This window comes from Phascolarctos cinereus, unplaced genomic scaffold, assembly GCF_003287225.1.
Source record: "Phascolarctos cinereus isolate Bilbo 61053 unplaced genomic scaffold, phaCin_HiC Scaffold_1;HRSCAF=81, whole genome shotgun sequence".
Taxonomy (NCBI): Eukaryota; Metazoa; Chordata; class Mammalia; order Diprotodontia; family Phascolarctidae; genus Phascolarctos; species Phascolarctos cinereus.
The window spans coordinates 126,031,561-126,053,491 of NW_027555514.1; positions in this window are offsets into that span (position 1 = coordinate 126,031,561).

Consider the following 21,931-nt stretch of genomic DNA (forward strand, 5'->3'; position numbering starts at 1 on the left):
ACACTATAAAAATGACATTTAAAGTGAGATGATTAAATGCTGAAAGAAAAGGACTATAAATTCCCCCAGTTTCTCTCATATATAATTTTTGTTATCACAAGTATATAAAATGGAACAGTATTTTTAATTCCACTGAGGCTGGTTTGAATTCTAGGAACCCAGAGTTGACTGTTCCATATACAGTCAACTTCTTATCCATTGTCCCCCTCCTGTCAGGTTTGTATACACATCATACATTGCTCTAAGGATTCTGATTGAAGTGAGAGTTTAAAAACCCATGTGAGATGAGGGTGGGATGGTCAATTTGTGTTACCCCTCAAAGTATATATACTGCGTATAAGAAATGACAGAGATCTGTTTTATTCACTTTTTGATTGAATAGAACTGTCTTGGAGTCACTAGTGACTAGAAAACACACACACATCCATTGTATCATTGAGATTGTGGTTATTCATATTCAACTCTAGAAATATTTATTAAATATCTGTTGTAGAAAAATTGTTAATATGCATTGGTTGAAGAATTTTCCTCACTAGGAGTTTTTTATACTGATGAAATAACAAATTTGATTCAAACAAACAAACAAACAAAAAAGCCAAAATGGGAAACTTATCATGCTAAATTCTAGGGATATGAAGATCAGAATTCTGAAAAGCTTTAAATCTATTTAGAGAAGTTGAGTTAGTGCATTTTCCCAAATAAGCATGATGTAATAATACAAGTTAAAATTTAATAGAAGCCAGGTGAAGCCAGTTGAGTAACATGAGAAATTAGAAGAGGAGAGATCAAACTTTTCAGATGGTAGAGTCAATAAAAAAATTTCTCGAAACCAATGGAAATTCCCATTTCCAATGGAAATAGAAAACATAGTGAAATCTGCTTTAATACCATACAATCACAGGTATTTGGTTACTAATTTTAAATGTTCAGGCTATTACATTTATTTCTATTGGGATTATAAAGAGAAGCCTTAGTTTACCAATTTCTGATACTGTGGGAAAAGAAATGCTTTGTATGTAGAGAAATATTCTAGCCAGACAAACTGCTCTCTTCCATGTTAGTAAAAAGCAATCCTTGCCTGCAATTGTCTCATTTTCCTGATAGACTTAATGAATAAACTGACTACCCCTGTACAACTCATAAACTAAAATGTAGGTTATCCTGTTTACCAAACATTTTTTCATCCATTATGCACCTATAAAGTGTCTGAGATGCCACAGATGAAATGAAACATCACTTGGAGTCTTTCCAGAATTTTTCCTCCTTTACTAAAAGCATCGCTTCATCTGCAAAATTCCTTTAAAAAAGCAGCATAGTCATAGTGGAAAGAAAACTAAACTCAGAATCTAGAGAGACCTGGCTTCAAGTCTGTCCTCTAATTCTATTTGTGTGATGGGGGTTAAGCCATTTAACCTCTTTTAGCATCAGTTTCCTAATAGGTAAAATGGTGATAACAATACCTCTCAAGAGTACTGTATGGATCAAATGGTACAATATATGTAAATTTCTTTGAAAATCAATATGCAGCATGACAGAGTTGCCTGAAAGCCAGCCTACATTCAGAAGAGATAGGTTCATGTTCCAGTTATGGTAATTACTCCATATAAGACCCTGGGCCAGTTGCCTAATATCTCAGTGCATTAGACAATTTATGTCTCTTTAGACAGAGATTCTTAACCAATGATTTCTAAACTTGTAATTTTTTTAACTGTATTTGTATTGACACTTATTTCAAAATAATTAATTTCCTTTGTAATTCTATGTATTTTATTTTTATCATTTAGAACTTATTTCTCCCTCCACCCAGGGGTGTCCATGGAGCTTCATTAGACTGCCAAAGTACTCCATGGCAAAAAAATTAAAAAAAGACCCCTGCTCTAAGACTATAAAGACTATATTCAGAGAAGTTGGCAGAAGGAGTATCCTCATTGGAAGGTACATAAGCAAATTAAATAAGAGATCCAGTCTCAACCTGGCCCCTGTCAACATTAAATATTCCTATCAGAGTATTGTTTCAATCAGAGAATTCACATCAAGGCAATACGTAATGCTTTTCTTCAGCACATCTCCACCATCTCCTAGACCCATAATTCTCAAAGGAGGTGCCATAGGGTGGCATGAGTTCCATTAAGTGTGATGAAAAACTCTTCCTGAAGCCTGAAGCTTCACTTTTCCCCTAGTCCAGCTCCTGGTTTCTGCCTCCTTCCTACTCATCACCATTTGGCATTGAGAAGTCAGAACTGCAATTCTTATCAGGGGAGATGGGAAGATGCACCCTCTGCTTCAAATCCTTGGGACTTTAACAAAAGCAGTGTTGGAGAAGGGAACAAAATTCAGAAGATACCCAATGCCACTGGTCTAGATGCTTCACTACCTGGGAAACCTTCCTTGTGCCTAAGAAACCTTCTATGTGCCAAGATTCCTTATGACAAGACTATTCCACAACTTAAAAAAAATAAAGTTTAAGACCACTGTGTTAGATAATAAAAACTGTAACACAGGAGGAATGCTTTCTCTGGCTGTTGAGAAGGCCAAGAGTACTTGAAAAAAACTAGCAAGGCAAAAACTGACCCTCTAACTCTCAGAAAATTTATATCTATTTGTTCATTTATTTTCCCATTCATGCTTTCAAAAAACGTTTCTTATACAGCTCACTGTAAGTGTACTTATAACTCATGTACTGAGTACTGAAGTGAAAGAATGAAAACAACATGAATATCAGAAAGATTAAAAACATCTCTAGCCACGACCTACTTAATCCAGAAGTACAAAAATAAAAATAAAAAAAACCCTTGCTTATTTCATAAAGTGAGAGTTGTAAGCAATTTCCTCCTTAAATGTCATACAAGGAAGTAGGTAAAAACAGAACATTCCTGGTCAGGAAGGACTTAGGTCAGGAAGTCCAGATAACCTGATGAATTTATTTTGTCATAGGTCTGTCAAGGGAAGATGAGTACCAGAGGAGCAAAGGATCTAAGAGTTGGACAGGGTTTCAGAGCTCATTTTGTCCAACTTTTATGTGAACAAGAATCCTCTTTCCAACACCCCCAACAGGTAGTTATCCAGCCTCTACTTAGAAACCTCCAGCAGGGATTAGGGTAGTGGTGGGGTAATGACTCAGTCTCCTAAGGCAGCCAGTTTCCTTTTATATAACTAGTTGTTAATAAAATTTTCCTCATATCAACCCCAAACCTGGCTTTGTGGAAATTCCACTGATTATTTCTAGTGCTGAACTCTGGGAAATAAACAGAATAAATCTTATCCCTGTTCTAGTAATTATATCAACATTTATTCAACACTTACTATGTACTCCTACCTAACCCTCATATGACACATTTCCTAATGGTCTCACCACCCTGGTTATCTGTTTATTCTCCAGATTATCTATATTATACATAAAATTTAAGAAAAAACCAGGGACTATAGGTTAGATAGGTAAACAACTGAGTCCATGCAGGTATTATAGGGTAGATAGGCAAGCTGGATGGAAGGAACAGACATGGAAGAGATAAAAGTAAATACTTATGTACTGAGTTCAAGAAAGTCAGACAAGTCAAGAAGGAGGAGTAAGTACTGAGATGTAGTTAAAGGCTGGGTAAGCCTATTGTCTAGAATGGTAGAAAGTTAGCAGTGATTTCTTTCACATGAATCCTTTTTACTATTTGTTGATACCACCCATGTAGCTTTTACTGAATTCTGCTTAGTATAATAGTTATCTGTTATTAAAATGTATAATCTCCCTCATGAGAGGGTAAGTGTTCTCCCTGCCTCATACACCTATCTCTCACAAAGTAGATCAATGCTTTGCACATAGTAGGCTTTAATAAACATATGTTGAATGGCTGTTTGGTTGGAAACTTGCCAATCTGACCCAAAGCCCTTTAATTGGAAAATGAAAGAGGAAGGAGAAATATGTCTGGATAAAACAAATAATATGGATAAAATGGAAGGTATCTAGTGTGACAGAAAGGAAAATAATAGTGTAGGAGGTGCCCAAAAATTAATAGGAGAAAATAACAGTGAAGAAGGTTGGAGGGAAAATGTTTATAGCATTAGAAGCATTTATGCCAATGTTGAGAGCATGGGTGATCAAAAAAAAAGAAAATAATTTTTTAACACAAAGAGGCAAAATAAAACATCATAATAATCACTGAGAGGTAGCAGGAAGGGACTAACAACCATAGTATGACAATTAATCAAGCAAAAAAATATTTATTGAATTAAATGTATCCAGTGTACTGGAAGGGTATACTGTGTTCAAAAGAAAAGGATACTATGGAAAGAATGACATAGATCTTGACTGCCTAGAAATGATAATAGCTAATATTTATATAGCTCTTTCCAAGTTGCAAAAAGCTTTGTGTGCATTAATTTAATGAATCCTTGCTAAAAAGGATTTTTTTTTGCATCATAGATTCCTTTGGCAATCTGGTGAATTTTATGAACTATTTCTCTATATATTTTGAAATATATAGAATAAAATATATGGGATTATAAAGAAAATGCATTATACTGTGATATACTAATTTTTTTTAAGTTCTTAGATCCCCAGATGCAAACACCTTTTTAAAAAAGTTGATGAGATTAAAAAAAAATTACAGGTGTTATCACAATTTTACAGGTGAGGGAAAAAAATCAAGCAGCCAATAAATATTTGTTGAGCAACTACTATATTCCTGGAACTATGCTAAGCATTGAGGACAAAAAAGACATTCCCTGGACTCAAGGAGCTCACAGTCTGATGGGGGAAACAACATGAAACAAGCACATATTAACTATATATAGGATGAATAGGAAATAACAATAGCTAACATCTATATAACACTTACTATGTTCTAAATACTGTGCTAAGTACTTTAAAATTATCTCATTTAATCCGCATAACCAATCTTGGAGATAGGTGCTATTATTGTCCCCATTTTACAGATGAGGAAACTGAGGCAAACAAGAGAAATGACTTGCCTTGGGTCAGTCACACAGCTAGTTGTGCCTGAGGCTGAACTTGAAGTTAGGTTTTCCTGACTCTAGGCCATGTGCTCTAAAAATCTTCCTGTAGAAGATGAAATTTTAGTTAGGACTTAAAGGAAACCAGAGAGGCTACTTGGGGAAATTGAGGAAGGCAAATATTCTAGGCATTGAGAATTATCAGAGAAAACACCTGGAGCTGAGAAATGTTCTTTGCAGAACAGCAAGGAGGCCATTGTCACTAAATTGAAGAGGGCATGACAGAGAGAAGGGCACAGGAACAATGGAAAGACAGAATAAGGTTAGGTTATGAAGGTAGTTGAGTGCTAGAGATTTTGTATTCTATCCTGGTGGTTAATGGCAGCCACTACTGATCAGTGGTATGATATAATCGCTAGAATAGACAAAAGATTTATTCAGCTTATTCCAAGAGTACAGCACTAGAAATTATGAGTGGAATTTTCCACAAAGCCAGGTTTAGGTTTAATAAGAGGGAAATTTTCTTAACAGTTGGAGTTACATAAAAGGAGAACTGGCTGGTTCAGGAGACTGAGTTATGCTTTAGATGAGGATCCAGCAATACAGACCAGGAAGGAGCTATCAGACAGAAAGGAGGAAAACTAGGAAAAAGTTGTCTCCTGAAAACCTAGAAAGAAGAGAGTATCAAGGAGGAGAGGATGGTCCACAGTGTCGGAAGCTTCAGTGAAATGGGGGAAAATGAGAATTGAGAAAAGACCATTACATTTGGTGATTAAGAAATCATTGATAACTTTGGAAAAGACATTTTCAGCAGAATAATGAGATCAGAGTCAGATTGTAAAGGATTCATAAGAGAATGAAAGGAAAGAAAGTGGAGCAACTATTGTTGAAACAGAATTTTGTCTGCTCTCATCAGACTTCAAATCTAGCCTTTTTACTCAAAATCCTTGATGGGTAAGTAGGATTGGCAATATTTGGGTAAGGATACAAATAAAATACAAAATGATGTTGTTGAATGAGATCCTAATACACACTTCCGTTTGAAGAAATGGATATATTTCTGATGCAGATCATAAAGTGGTATGGAATTGAAATACAGTATTATGGTAGCTTTTTTTTGGGGGGGGGCAACAGACTTTAACCAGGCATCTTCTAGAAATCTTACTCTACTAAAGGCCAGACAACCAAATAGTTTTTTAATGTCTTACTGAGAATCTGATCTCTCAGAAGGTGAGGAAAATTCTATGAGGACTGTAACTCTAGACTTAATTCTGTAGAAACTTAAATGATTGGAATTTTAGCATAAGTGAACGTGAGATCATAGAGTTTGTGATAGAGCAGGAGGGAAGCTATAGATGAAGTCAGATATGCACTGAAGGTTTCTGGAAAATAGATATCCAAAATTTCAGAGATACTGAATTCTAGTTCTATGTTCTGATTTAAAAAAAAAAAAAGGAGAAAGAAAGTATTTTAAGGTTTGTGAAGATGTTTTCTCATGATAACCACATGAATTAGGTCACATGATTATTGTTATCTTTATTGTACAATTGAGGAAATTGAGGCTTTAAGTGGTCATACAACATGATCAAACAAGTGTCTGAGTTGGGATTCAATATCAAAACAAACCTGTGAGTTAGACTGTACAAGTACCATTATCTCCATTTACAGATAAAAAAACAGACTTTCTGAAATAAAGGCTGTAAGTTTCTTGAATGGCATTAAAACCCATGACATTTAGCCCAAACCCAGCACTCTTATTACTACACCAGTAATGTAGCATGGCAGTAGGATGCTTAAATAAATAAATACATTGGTTTGAATAGGAATGACTTGTCCTTTTGCAGCTCTTCCTAGCATATTGTATATCATATTGAAAAAGGCCAGACATCTGCTTCCATCAGCCAAGATGGCGGAGTAAAAAGGTAGTCACTCTCACTCTCCCCTATCAACATCTGAAAACCCAGAAAATATCACCCCAGAAAAAGACCCTGGAACAAATGAAGTAGAAGAAAGACAGGAAGCAGCAGTGCAGCAGCCCAGCAAACAGATCTCCCAGTGCCTCAGCAAAAATAAGGAAGCAACTACAAGGGCCCCAGGCAGATAAGTACCCTGCAGCATCTTCAGCTGAAAGAAGAAAGCAACCTAAAGTCTTCCTAAAGCCACCCTTGCTGATTCCAACCCAACACCAGGTGAGCTGTCACAACCTACAGCTCAACTGTCTCAGGAAGAATCCTGAAACCCAGGTGGTAGAGCAGGCAAACACCAACACCTGGACCTCTGAGTGCCTCAGTGAGGGTGGGGGGAACCTGTGGAAACAAGCTCAGAAAAACATCAGGTGCCTCAGCACTATACCTCAAAGGAATCTCCCAGTGCATTAGCAGAAAGAGGAGCACACTGCAGGGCCCCAGGCAGATAAACACCCTGCAGCACCCATCTAAAAGGAGCTGAAGAAAGCTAAAGGAAAGGAAAAGCAGGCAACCTAGAATTGCCTGAAAGTTCCAGCCTTGCTGATTCCAGCCCAACACGAGGTAAGCTGCCAGAACCTACAGCCTCCAATTGCCAACATAAGAGGCCCCAGCACACAAAGCCAGTGACCAAGACCTAGGCTCCCAACACAAGAAGCTTGGGTCAGCCCTCTGTTCCCCAGCAGGAGAGCTCAATCTCTTTAAAGGCCAGGGAATAAAGAAACACCATGAGTAAAAAGAAACTACCATAGATTCATATTATGAGAAGAGTGAAGATCAAGACAGAAATTCTGAAGAGGACAACATTGTCAACAAACCCACATCTGCAACAAAAGGAATATGAACTGGTCTGAAGCCCAAAAAGCCTTCTTAGAAGAGCTCAAGAAGGATTTTAAAGTCAAATGAGAGAGGTAGAAGAGTCCTTAAAAATACAATTGGCAATTGGAAAAAAAGTACACTGAAGAAAACAAGTCCCTAAAAAACAATTGGCCAATTGAAGAAGGAAGTACAAAAACTAACAGAAGAAAACAATCTGTTAAAAACTAGAATTGGACAAATGGAAACTAATGTCTATGAGAGAGCAAGAATCAGTCAAACAGAAACAAAAAAATGAAAAAATAGATGAAACATAAAATACCTCATCAGTAAAACAATTAACCTGGAAAATCGATTCAGGCGAGACAATTTAAAAATTATTGGACTACCTCAAAATCATGATGAAAAAAAGAGCCTTAAAAGTAGAACCAGAAGGTAAAATAACCTTAGAAAGAATACACTGCTCACCACCTAAAAGAGATGCCAAATTGAAAACACTGAGGAATATAACAGCAAAATTCCAAAATTACCAGATGAAAGAGAAGGTGCTGCAAGCAGCCAGAAAGAAACAATTTAAATATCATGGAACCACAGTCAGGATTACACAGGACCTTGCAGCTTCTACATTAAAGAGCAGGGCATGGAACATGATATTCCATAAGGCAAAGGAGCTTGGAATGCAGCCAAGGATCAATTACCCAGCAAAAATGAGCATCATTTTTCAAGGGAGGAGATGGATATTCAATGAAATAGGAGACTTCCAAACTTTCCTGATAAAAAGACCAGAGCTCAACAAAAAATTTGATCTTCAAGTACAGACTCAAGAAGACATAAAAAGGTAAATGGGACAGAAAGATACAATATGTTGTTAATAAGGGCTGTTTAACCCTACAAGGGAATATGACACTTGCAACTTTGAGAACTGTATTGTTATTACACCATGTTAAAGGAATATACATAAAGAGGGTGGATATTAGGTGACTTTGATCTAAAGATAAAAAAAATCTAATCAAGTGGGTTAAATGGAACCAAATAAGTGGATAATCTGATCTTAGAAAATGTACTGAGAAAGGAGGAGGCAGACAAGGGTAAATTAAATTACAGGAAAAGACACAAAATCCTATTACAGCAGAGGGAAAGAAGGAGGGGGGGAGCATTGTTTGAACCTTACTTTCATCAGATTTGGCTCAAGAAGGGCATAACATAATCAGTTAGGTATAGAAATCTAACTTGCCCTATAGGCAGTAGGAGGGAAAAGGGGAAAGAAAAGGGAGGGGGAAAGAAGGGAGGGAAGAAGCAGTAAGGTAAAGGGAGAAGAAAGGGAAAGGGATAATAAAAGGGAGGGACTGAAGGAGGTGGTCAAAAGCAAAACACTAGTGAAGGGGGGAAAGGAAAAAGGAGAAAGAAAAGCATAAAAGGGGGAAAAGGATGGAGAAAAAGACACAGATAGTAATCATAACTGTGAATGTGAATGGGATGAACTCTCATAAAACAGAACAGATTGCAGAAATTAAAACCATAATCCTACAATATGTTGTTTACAGGAAACACATTTGAAAAAGAGTGACACATACAGGGTAAAGGTAAAAGGCTCGAGCAGAATATATTATGCGTCAGCTGAAGTAAAAAAAAAGCAGGGGTAGCAATCCTGATCTCAGACAAAGCAAAAGCAAAAATAGATCTAATCAAAAGAGATAAGGAAGGAAACTACATCCTGCTAAAAGGCACCATAGACAATGAAGTAATATCATTACTAAACATATATGCACCAAATGGTATAGCATCCAAATTCTTAGAGGAGAAGTTCAGGGAGTTACAGGAAGAAATAGACAGCAAAACTATACTAGTGGGGACCTGAACCTCCCCCTCTTGCACTAGATAAATCTAACCACAAAATAAACAAGAAAGAAGTTAAGGAGGTGAATAGAACATTAGAAAAGTTAGGTATGATAGACCTCTGGAGAAAACTGAATGGGGATAGAAAGGAATATACTTTTTTCTCAGTACATGGCACATACACAAAAACTGACCATGTACTAGGGCATAAAAACCTCACAATCCAATGCAGAAAGGCAGAAATATTAAATGCATCCTTTTCAGATCATGATGCAATAAAAATTATATGTAATAAAGGGCCATGGAAAGATAGACTAAAAAATAATTGGAAACTAAATAATCTAATCCTAAAAAATGATTGGGTCAAACAACAAATCATAGAAACAATCAATAATTTCATTCAAGAGAATGACAATAATGAGACAACATACCAAAACTTATGGGATGCAGCAAAAGCAGTTCTTAGGGGAAGTTTTATATCTCTAAATGCTTACATAAATAAAATAGAAAAAGAGGAGATTAATGAATTGGGCATACAACTAAAAAAACTAGAAAAAGAACAAATTAAAAATCCTCAACTAAACACAAATTAGAAATATTGAAAACCAAAGGAAAAATTAATAAAATTGAAATTAAGAAAACTATTGAACTAATAAATAAAACTAAGAGCTGGTTTTATGAAAAAAAAATAAAATAGATAAACCTTTGGTTAATTTAATTTAAAAAAAAGAAAGAAGAAAACCAAATTACTAGTATCAAGAATGAAAAGGGTGAAGCTACCACCAAGGAAGAGGAAATTAAAACAATAATTAGGAATTATTTTGCCCAACTATATGCCAACAAATTTGACAATCTTAGTGAAATGGATACATATTTACAAAAATATAAATTGCCCAGATTAACAGAAGAGGAAGTAAAATACTTAAATAACCCCATCTCAGAAAAAGAAATTGAACAAGCCATTGATGAACTCCCTAGGAAAAAATCTCCAGGGCCAGATGGATTTACATGCGAATTCTATCAAACATTTAAAGAACAATTAATTCCAATACTATATAGACTATTTGGGAAAATAGGTGAAGAAGGAGTCTTACCAAATTCTTTTTATGATACAAATATGGTGTTGATACCTAAACCAGGAAGAGTCAAAATAGAGAAAGAAAATTATAGACCAATTTCTCTAATGAATATAGATGCAAAAATTTTAAACAAAATATTAGCAAATAGATTAAGCAACTTATACCAGGTAGGATTTATACCAGGAATGCAGGGTTGGTTCAATATTAGGAAAACTATCAGCAATTGAGCATATCAACACCAAAACCAACAGAAACCACATGATCATCTCAATAGATGCAGAAAAAGCTTTTGAAAAATACAACCATTCCTATTAAAAACACTAGAAAGCATAGGTATAAATGGAGTCTTCCTTAAAATAATAAATAGCATATCTAAAACCTTCAGCAAGCATTATATGTAATGGGGACAGGCTAGAAGCATTTCCAATAAGATCAGGGGTGAAACAAGGATGTCCATTATCACCACTGTTATTCAATATTGTACTGGAAACTTAGCTTTAGCAATAAGAGAAGAAAAAGAAATTGAAGGCATTAGAATAGGCAAAGAAGAAACAAAGCTATCACTCTTTGCAGATGACATGATGATATACTTAGAGAATCCTAGAGAATCAAGTAAAAAACTACTTGAAATAATAAACAACTTTAGCAAAGTTGCAGGCTATAAAAAAACCCACATAAATCATCAGCATTTCTATATATTACCAACAAAGCCCAACAGCAAGAGATAGAAAGAGAAATCCCATTTAAACTTACTGTAGACATCATAAAATATTTAGGAGTCTACCTAAAGAAACAAACCCAGGAACTCTATGAACACAATTACAAAACACTTTTCACACAAATAAAATCAGATCTAAATAATTGGAAAAACATCAGTTGCTCATGGGTAGGCCGAGCTAATATAATAAAAATGACAATCCTACCTAAGCTAATTTACTTATTCAGTGCCATACCAAAAACTACCAAAAATTATTTTATACAGTTAGAAAAAATAATAACAACATTCATTTGGAAAACAAAAGGTCCAGAATATCAAAGGAAATAATGAAAAAAAATGCAGGGGAAGGTGGCCTAGCCAATCCAGATCTTAAATTGTATTATAAAGCAGCAATCATCAAAACTGCTTGTACTGGCTAAGAAATAGGGAGGTGGATCAGTGGAATAGGTTAAATATGCAAGACACAGTAGTCAATGACTATAGTAATCTATTATTTGATAAACCCAAAGACCCCAGCTTCTGGGATAAGAACCCACTCTTTGAAAAAAACTGCTGGGAAAACTGGAAAAGAGTATGGCAGAAACTAGGCATAGACCCAAAATAAAGTCAAAATGGGTTCATGACTTAGATATAAAGGCTGATACCATAAGTAAACTGGGAGAACAAGGAATAGTTTACCTATCAGATCTATGGAGAACAGAAGAATTCATGACCAAACAGGAGATAGAGAACATTATGAAAAGCAAAATGGATAATTTTGATTACATTAAATTGAAAAGTTTTTGCACAAACAAAGCCAATGCAACTAAGATTAGAAGGAAGGTAGAAAATTGGGAAAGAATTTTTACAACCAGTCTCTCTGATAAAGGCCTCATTTCTAAAATATATAGAGAATTAAGACAAATTTATAAGAATACAAGCCATTCCCTAATTGATAAATGGTCAAAGGATAAGAATAGAGAGTTCTCAGATGAAGAAATTAAAGCCATCTATAGTCATATGAAAAAATGCTCTAAATCATTATTGATTAGAGAAATGCAAATCAAAACAACTCTGAGGTACCACATCACACCTATCAGATTGGCCAACATGACAAAACAGGAAAATGATAAATGTTGGAGAAGATGTGGGAAAATTGGAACACTAATGCATTGTTGGTGGAGTTGTGAAATGATCCAACCATTTTGGAGAACAATTTGGAACTATGCCCAAAGGGCTATAAAAATGTGCATACCCTTTGATCCAGCAATAGCACTTCTAGGGCTATATCCCAAAGAGATCAAACAAATGGGAAAAGGACCCACATGTACAAAAATATTCATAGCAGCTCTTTTTGTGGTGGCAAAGAATTGGAAATTGAGAGGATGCCCATCAATTGGGGAATGGCTGAGCAAGTTGTGGTATATGAATGTAATGGAATACTATTGTGCTATAAGAAATGATGAACAGGGTGACTTCAGAAAAACCTGGAAAGATTTATATGCTCTTATGCTGAGTGAAGTGAGCACAACCAAGAGAACTTTGTACACAATAAAAGCCACATTATGGGATGACTAGTATTGATAAACTTAACCCTTCTCTGCATTACAAGGATCTGAGACATCTCCAGAGGCCTCATGATGGAAAATGCAATCCACATCCAAAGAAAGAAACATGGAAGTTAAATCACTATCATTTTTTCTCTTCTGTTAAGTTTTGTTTCATCTGTCTGATGGTTCCTCCTATTGGTTTTAATTTTTACTTACAACTTCACTAATGTGAAAATATGTTTAATAGGAATGCAAATGTATAGCCAATATCAGATTATGTGCTGTCTCGGGGTGGGTGGTGTGTAGGAAGGGGGAGAAAAATTTTAAATTCAAAAATATGGAAGTGATTGTTGATAAATCAAAATAAATTAATAAAATTTAAAAAATAATAAAAAAATGTGAATTCTAAAAAAATATTGAAAAAGGCTACCTTTTGGTTACAGAGTGGTTCAGCAGTAACTAGATTGATTTTCCTTTCTCCAAAGGCATACTGCATAAATTAATACTGCTTTCTGTTATTCAAATCATAAGCATGTTGAAAATGGATCAATTTTGACATAAATTAAGATTTTCATTCCTAAATAAATGAAAAAAATGCTTTCATTTTCTTTTATTAGTATGCAATAAGCTAAATTTGTATTATTGCTTTATCTTTTTTAAAGAAAGTACTATTTCTGGCAACCACCAATGTATCAATGAAAAGAAGTATGTCTCTTTTATTGTGATTTGTCCTTCATTCTCAAAGAGGACAATGACATCAGGGAGATGATGACATGACTTGCAATTGACTTTGATTTGAGGGAGGGAGGGCTGTGCAGTCACCAGCCTCACTTTCTCCTCCAGAGCTATTTGAGTCCAGTGGCCAGATATCCATCAGGATGACTGGAGATGGCTCAGGATGCAATGAGAGACTTGGCCTTTTGATTCTAGGTCGTCAGTTCTGATTCTATAGTTCAGATGACTAATGATCATTCTTCTGTGGCACAATTAGCTGAGACTGGTGGTTTGCAACTTCCCAATTAAGAAAAAAACCTAACTGCAACATGTAGATCTGAATTCTTTAGTGTTTTCAAAGAAGATAAAAGAAAATTTATTTTCTGATCAGGATGAGTTCTGACTCAAATAATGAAGTGTCCTTTCTGTGCTGATTGCTAAATGACTGGCATCCCATCCCAATTAGTGCTTAAGGCAGCAGAGAAGCTGGATTTGAATTCATGTATTTGTGCTATAATGGAGTTTATAATTCTATAGTTCTATAATTCTATAATTCTATTTTTCTTGTTAGCATCTTGACATCCTAATATTATTTTAACTACTCAGCTTTCTTCCAATAAAGTGTAACATCTAGAGGGAGGGAAATAATGCTAGACAGAGGACTAACATGGGTTTTTAATAGTGATCAATGAGATATAGCAGGCAGGATGAAACAGGCCCACTGTTTTTACTCAGGCTCTTTGGGATAGTTCCTGACATATGGAGATATTAAGAGATGATCCTTCCCAATGGAGGCTTGGCTTCTTAGGACACAAGTGTGAAAAAACTGTGGAAGTGAATGGCCCTTTCTGACCACAGTGAAAGAAAAAACGTATTTCAAGTTACTGACAGAAAAGAAAACAATGACTAATCCTGGAAAAAAGCTTGATGGCTTTCAGTCTGAATCTTTCGTGGATTTAGACTATCAATATACTACAGTTGGGAGCTGGAATATTTATGACTAGTTTATGCATCTTGTGATAATAATTCAACCTTGATTGTACCTGGGCAGAAATATACATTAATATTTATTTGATTTTCTTTTTTTCCCCTTTGTTTTGTTTATTAGCTTTCTATTCCTGAAAAATTGTGAGGAAGAGGGGAGGTATGAGTCTTGGACCTATGATTAAATAGGAAATGCCATCTATTTTAAATGTAATTTATGCTTTTCTTTTACTATTCATTTAGTATTTAAACTGCATTTGGAATCATGATCTAGATGAGGCAAAATGAGGCAAAAAAAAAGGAAAATGTATACTTATTAAAGTTGAATGGGACATGTGCCAGTACTGGAATGAATAACCTTCCAAGTAGTGCTTGGTGGTGGGGTTGTAGAGCTCTAAGTGACAACAGAATGACTGGAACAGGACCTGATGACAGCACCCGCTACTTGTTCCAGTGTAAGGGTACTGGTTTGGTGAAGGTGAAGCTATGTTGTGCCTAAGATTTCTAGATCCATAAAATAAAATAATATTTCTCTTTCATTTTATCCTCATCCTAGCTCTGAAGATCAGAAAAAAAGAAAAAAAAACATGAACCTAGTGGCACATTTGGAAGCCAAACATTAGAGTTACTTACTCGTGTAAGCCAGTGTTATGATTATAGAATGAGAATCAGGTAATGTGATTTCATTTGCTATGTGACTTACCTATTGGAAATATTAGGGAAATCTTTGAATTGGAGGCAGTATCAAAGTATGTAAAGAACACTGGACTTGGAACTGGAGAACATCTGCTTTGCTATTTACTACCTTAACTTTAGGTTAGTCATTAAAAGTCTGTTTCCTCATCTAAACAAATGAATGATTGGAGTAGACAATTCTTAATATCCCTTCTAGCTACCAATAGTTTAATTTTATGATGTAGTTTCCATATCTGTAATATATGAAGAACATAGGCACCTGCAATTTAGCTTCTGGAATTTTTTTCCTGAAGATCTACTGCAACCCTCTGTAGAAAGTTATCATATCAGTCATTTCTTAGCCCCCTGGTAGCTAAGATCTGTATACTTTCAGAAAGTAATGAAGAAATAAAGGACACTTTCACATAGAGGGAAGAACAAATGCTTGCAACAGATGTGGAGAAGATATATAGACTGATTAAAAATGTGATCCATTCAAACTGGCCATCTTTCTATTACTCATAAACAACACTCCATATCTCATTTCTGTGCCTTTGATTGGCCATTCTCTATTTCCAAAATTGTCTTTTTCTTCACTTCCCCTTCAAAGTAGCCCTATCTTCCTTCAAGGGAGAACTCAAGTACTGCTCTTCATGTGAAATCTTTCCTGACACTCTTCTTTCTGCATTGTATTTACTTGGTATTTTTTTGGTATATTACTTGGTATTGATTAGATAAATATATTTATTTCTGTATATATTAATATATATACAAGTTGTTTCCTCTTTGAGAATAAACGATATTTCACTTTTTAATTTATATTCTCAACATCTAGAACAGTACCAGCCATACTGTAGCTACTTAGTAAGTACTTGTTGGATGATTGGTAAAAGTTGGCCTACACATTCTTCAAATCTTCTTCAACTCAGAGTTTCTTTGATCACTTTATGTGAAATTAGACTATAAATTAACTGCTTTGATCTTCTGTTTTTTCCTCTGTGAAACAAAGGTGTTATACTGGGTGTTTGCTCTCTAAAGTTTTCTAGCTCTAAATCCTTGGATACTGTGACTTTACAATGTTTTTCAGTCTGGCAGCAATTTCAGTGAGAAATGAAAATAACAATAATAATAACTCAAATTTATATAGCACTTTTTTCAATGGTATCTGAAAAAGGTCAAAAGACCTAGAAGAAAGTTTCTAGTAATTCATCAACAGAGGATTTTGGGGTACATATGAATAAGAATGACACTGGATGGAAAGGAGTGTATGGGCTATAATCTTCAATAATGGAGAGAGTATCCATTCAGAACACCTTCCCACAATTATTGTTATCATATTGAAAATGAAGAAACTGAAACTTGGCACATTTAATTTCCACATATCTCTAATGATATTTAGGCCATCTGTGATGAGTTCCATCTTCTCTGAAATTCTACATATCAAAACATTATTGACTTCTACTGTCTCTTCTTTTGCTCCTATCTCAGAGGAAGAGTTGATCCTTCTTGATGATGTCAAATCCTCTACCTCTCCTGTGGATCCCTTCTTTGAAATACAATAGATTATAATCCCCATTGTGTGTGTGTGTGTGTGTGTGTGTGTGTGTGTGTGAGAGAGAGAGAGAGAGAGAGAGAGAGAGAGAGATTTTTATCTTCACATGTTCTTTCCACTTGACTTATAATTTCCCTTTCATGTTAACTTTTTTTTTAATGCTTTTCTTGAGTCTTGTATTTGAAAGTCTGTTTTTCTATTTCTCTCTGGTCTTTTCATCAGGAATGCTTGAAAGGCCCTTCTTTTGTTAAATGTCCATTTCCTTTTTTAGGCAACTGGGGTTAAGTGACTTGCCCAGGTCACACAGCTAGTAAATGTCAAGTGTTTGGCCTGAGGCCGGATTTGAACTCAGGTCCTCCTGACTTCAGGGCTGGTGCTCTATTCACTGTGCCATTGAGCTGCCCCTAAATGTCCATTTCCCACACCCTGCTTTAAGGTATAATTTTGAAGGGTAGCTCGCTATTGATTGTAATCCTAGCTCTTTTGCTTTGTTGAATATCATATTCCAAGCACTCTGCTCCTTTAAAATACTACCTGCTAAATATTCCATGATGCTAACTGTGGCTCCATGGTATTTGAATGGTTTCTTTTTGGCTGCTGAAAGTGTTTCCTTTTTGACCTGGGAGCTATAGAATTTTTCTATAATATTCCTGTCATTTTCTTTCTCTTTCAAGTGATGATTTGTGGGTTCTTTCTATTTTACTCTTTGGTTCTAAGATATTGAGGCTGTTTAACTTGATAATTTCATGAAATAAGATGTTTAGGCTTTATATATATATATATGGGCTTTCAGGCAGTCCAACAATTCCTGAATTATGCCTCCTCAATCTATTTTCCAGGTCAATTGTTTTTTTTTCCTGTTTGTTTCTGATGAGATATTTCACATATTCTTCTATGTTGTTTTATTCTTATGATTTCAGTTTATTATTTCTTGATGTCTTACAGGATCATTAGTTTTCACTTGCCTAATTCTAATTTTTAGGGAATTATTTTCTTTGGTTAGAGTTTGTACACTTTTTTTTTTTACATTTGGCCAATTTTCCTTTTTAAGGAGTTATTTTCATCAATGAAGTTTTGTACTATTTCTTTTTACCAATTCTGTTTTGTCTTTTTATTGTTTGAACTTCACAAGAAGTGAAGTTTATTAAATACAACAGATTCAAAACCATCCATGCAGAAATATCACCACCTCAAATGCATGGCCATTTTCACATACTGCTTTTTGACTGGAGGTAAAGAGGCTTAGACTTGTTATCCCTCAAAATGAAACCACTCAAAATAGTGATCCTTCTTGTACATCCTTCTTTGTCAAAAATTCTATGCTGGGATCAAATATTTAGCAATTCTTTTCCATGGATGGCCCCAGCTTGAATATTGCCAACGTGTAAACAGCTGATGTCTTTCCTGAGGAAATCAGTTATAAAGGTGATAGTCTTCTTTTTATCCTCAGACAAGTCATAGTAATTGCAGTTCACCAACAGTTTAAATCTGTAAAAGAATTTCAGCTGCCACAAAGAGATAAGAAGTATCCAAACTTAGAATGAAAGGTTTCAAATCAGGCTCTCTAAAACTCCTTTCCATTGTTTCTGTCACTTTCTGTAACAGTTCCAGGCCTGGTTTCTGACTCTTTTCAATGCCGCTCAGTGGTTATGTCTGTTAAGAATCTGCTTTGGGATTCTGGAGGGGAAGAGTCAAGATGGCAGAATAAAAGCAGTGACTTCCTTGAGCTCTCCCCTAAACCCCTCCAAATACCTGCAAAAAATCTCTCTAAACAAATTTTAAAGCAGCAAAACTCACAAAAAGAGAGTGAAACAAATTTCCAGTTCAAGGCAACCTGGATGATTGATCAGAAAGGTATATCATGACAGGTGGGGAGAGGAACGCAGTTCAGCATGGACATGCAGGCAAACCAGGCCTTAGCAAACCTGCAATAGGCCTCAGAGGACTAAATCATGGGCAGCTGTGGCAGTTTCCAGACTTCTCAACCCACAAAGCCCAAATATAATTTAGAAGGTCAGTAGGAAAAGTCTGTGACTGTGGTGAAAGACAAGTTTGGTCCCAGCCCCAGGCCCCAAGTACGGCCCCAGGGCAGCAGCTACTTCATGAGCTTCCAGCCCACAGACTGAAGGTGAATCCAGTAGCTCACCAGAGGGGGATTGCAGAGATCTCTCTGCTAGTGCAGAATTCTCTTGCTTTGCCCTTGCTAGGATTTGAGTCACAGTTCTGGGTGTTGGTCCTGGGTCAAGGAGGAGTGCTGGTGTGGTGGAGCTTGTAGTGGTGGTGAAGATGAAATCCTCCTCACAGTTCCAAAGCAGAAAAGAATGCTTTGCCCTTGATCATACCACCTTGGAAGAACTGAAACTTTACAAGTCCCTAGAAGTATCTCTGAAAACAGCTGCACAAAACCCCCAAAACTTAGGACATTACATTCTCCACACTGGAAGCAGACTTCTACCTTAACAAAGAGTTTATAACTCAAGTAATTGGCTGGGATCATGAGCAAACTTTGCAAAAAAAAATCAGACCACAGAATGTTTCTTTGGTGACAAAGAAGATCAAAACATGTGACCAGAAGAAGACAACAAAGTCAAAGCTCCTACATGCAAAGCCTCCAAGAAAAATATGAATTGGTGCTAGGCCATGGAAGAGCTCAAAAATGATTTTGATAAGTAAGAGAAGTAGAGGAAAAACTGGGAAAAGAAATCAGAGTGATGCAAGAAAATCATGAAAAACAAGTGAACAGCTTGCTAAAGGAGGCACAAAAATTACTGAAGAAAATAACACCTTAAAAAATAGCCTCACCCAAATGGCAAAAGAAGTCCAAAAAGCCAATGAGGAGAACAATGCCCTGAAACACAAAATTGGCCAAGTGGAAAAGGAAGTCCAAAAGCTTACCAAAGAAAATACTTCCTCAAAAATTAGAATGAAGCAATTGGAAACCAGTGACTTTATGAGAAATCAAGACATTATAAAACAAGCCCAAAAGAATAAAAAAAAAAAAAAGAAAACATTGTGAAATATCTCAGTGGAAAAACAACTGACCTAAAAAATAGATCCAGGGAGATAATTTAAAAATTATTGGACTATCTGAAAGCCATGATCAAAAAAAGAACCTAGGCATCATCTTTCAAGAAATTATCAAGGAAAACTGCCCTGACATTTTAGAAAAAGAGATCCCCAAGGGAAAACTCCTAGGAATATTGTAGCCAAATTCCAGAGTTTCCAGGTCAAGGAGAAAATATTGCAAGCAGCCAGAAAGAAACAATTATATCTCTAAATGCATCTATCAAAGAAAGTGTGAATGAATAGGTCAATATGTTACACATGCAACTAAAAAAGAAAAACTAGAAAAATAACTAATTTAAATCTTTAATTCAACAGCAAAATGAAAATCTTAGAAATCAAAGGAGAGAGTAAGAAAATTGAAAATACTTTAAAAATACATTGAGCAAATAAATAACACTACGAGTTGGCTTTATGGTGAAAAACAAAATAAAGCACTTGTTAATTTTTTAAAAAAAAATGAAAGAAGGAAATCAAATTATCAGCATTCAAAAATGAAGAGGGCAAATGCACCATCAATGAGGATGAAATTAAAGCAACTAGTATGGCTTATTTTGCCCAATTATACATAAGGAAAACTAACAATCGAAATGAAATGAATGAAAAATTACATAGCAATTGCTCAGATTAACAAAAGAGGAAATAAAACAAAGAATCCTACCTTAGAAAAATAAATTGAACAAGCCATAAATGATCTCCAAAATATAAAAGCCTAAAACCAGTTGGATTTACAAGGATATTCTATCAATCATTTAATGAATAATTAATCACAATACTATATAAACTACTGGAACAAACAGGTAAATAAGGAGTCTTAACCAAACTGATTTTATGACACAAATAGAATTTTTATACATAAACCAAGGGAAAAAAAAACAGAGAAAAAATATTATAGACCAATTTCCTTAATAAATATTAATGAAAGAAAATTAAATAAAATACTAGAATGGAGGCAAAATCCAACACCCATTCCTATCAAAAATACTAAAAATATACCAGAATAAATTGATCTTTTCTTAAAATGGCAAGTAATATCTATCTAAAACCAAGAGTAATTATCATTTATAATAAGGATGAAGTATAACCCTTCCAATAACATTAGGGTGAAGATAGGATGTCCATTATAATTATTACCATTCATAATTGTATTAGAAATGCTAATTATAGCAATAAGACTAGAAAAAGAAATTCAAAGCATAAAAACCAGTAAAAAGGAAAGAAAATTATCATTCTTGTAGATGGTATGATGTTATACTCAGACAACCCTAGAGAATCAACTAAAAACTATTTGAGATTTGAGCAAAGGCAGAGTCAAGATGGTGGAGCAAGGCAGGAAACTCACCAGAACTCTCCCAAGTTTACCTCTAAACAACTACAAAATATACCACAAAGTGAATTTTAGAGTGGCAGAACCAATAGGAAAGGGTGAAACAATTTTCCAGCACAAGATAACTGAGAAGGTCACAGAAAGGTCTGTCTCACTCAGGTAAAAGGGGAGTATACTCTAGTATAGGTGGCTTTTGGACAAGCCAGAAACAGGCCTTGCCACACAGCAAGTTATTTATAGTTATGCCAATAAATGTTCTAACTCACTATTGATTGGGGTAATGCGAATTAAAAGAACTATGAGCTACTATCTCATACCTATCAGATTGGTTTATATGAACAAAGGAAAGGAAAAATTAGAAAAATGTTGGATGAGATATGGGAAAATTGGGACACTATTTCACTATTGTTAGAGTTGTGCACTGATCTAACCATTCTGGAGAGCAATTTGGAATTATGTTCAAAGAGCTATAAAATTGTGCATACCTTTTGATTAAGTAATAGCACTTCTATTAGTGGAGGATGTCCATTAATTCAGGAACAGCTGAACAAGTTGTGGAATTGAATACTATTTTCTAATGGAATATTATTTTGCTATTAAAAAAATGAGTGGAGTGCTTGCAGAAAACTAGAGAGACTCGAACAAAGTGATACAGAATGAAGTGAGCAAAACCATACACAGTAACAGCAATATTTTACATCAATCAGCTGCACATGGCTTAGCTATTCTC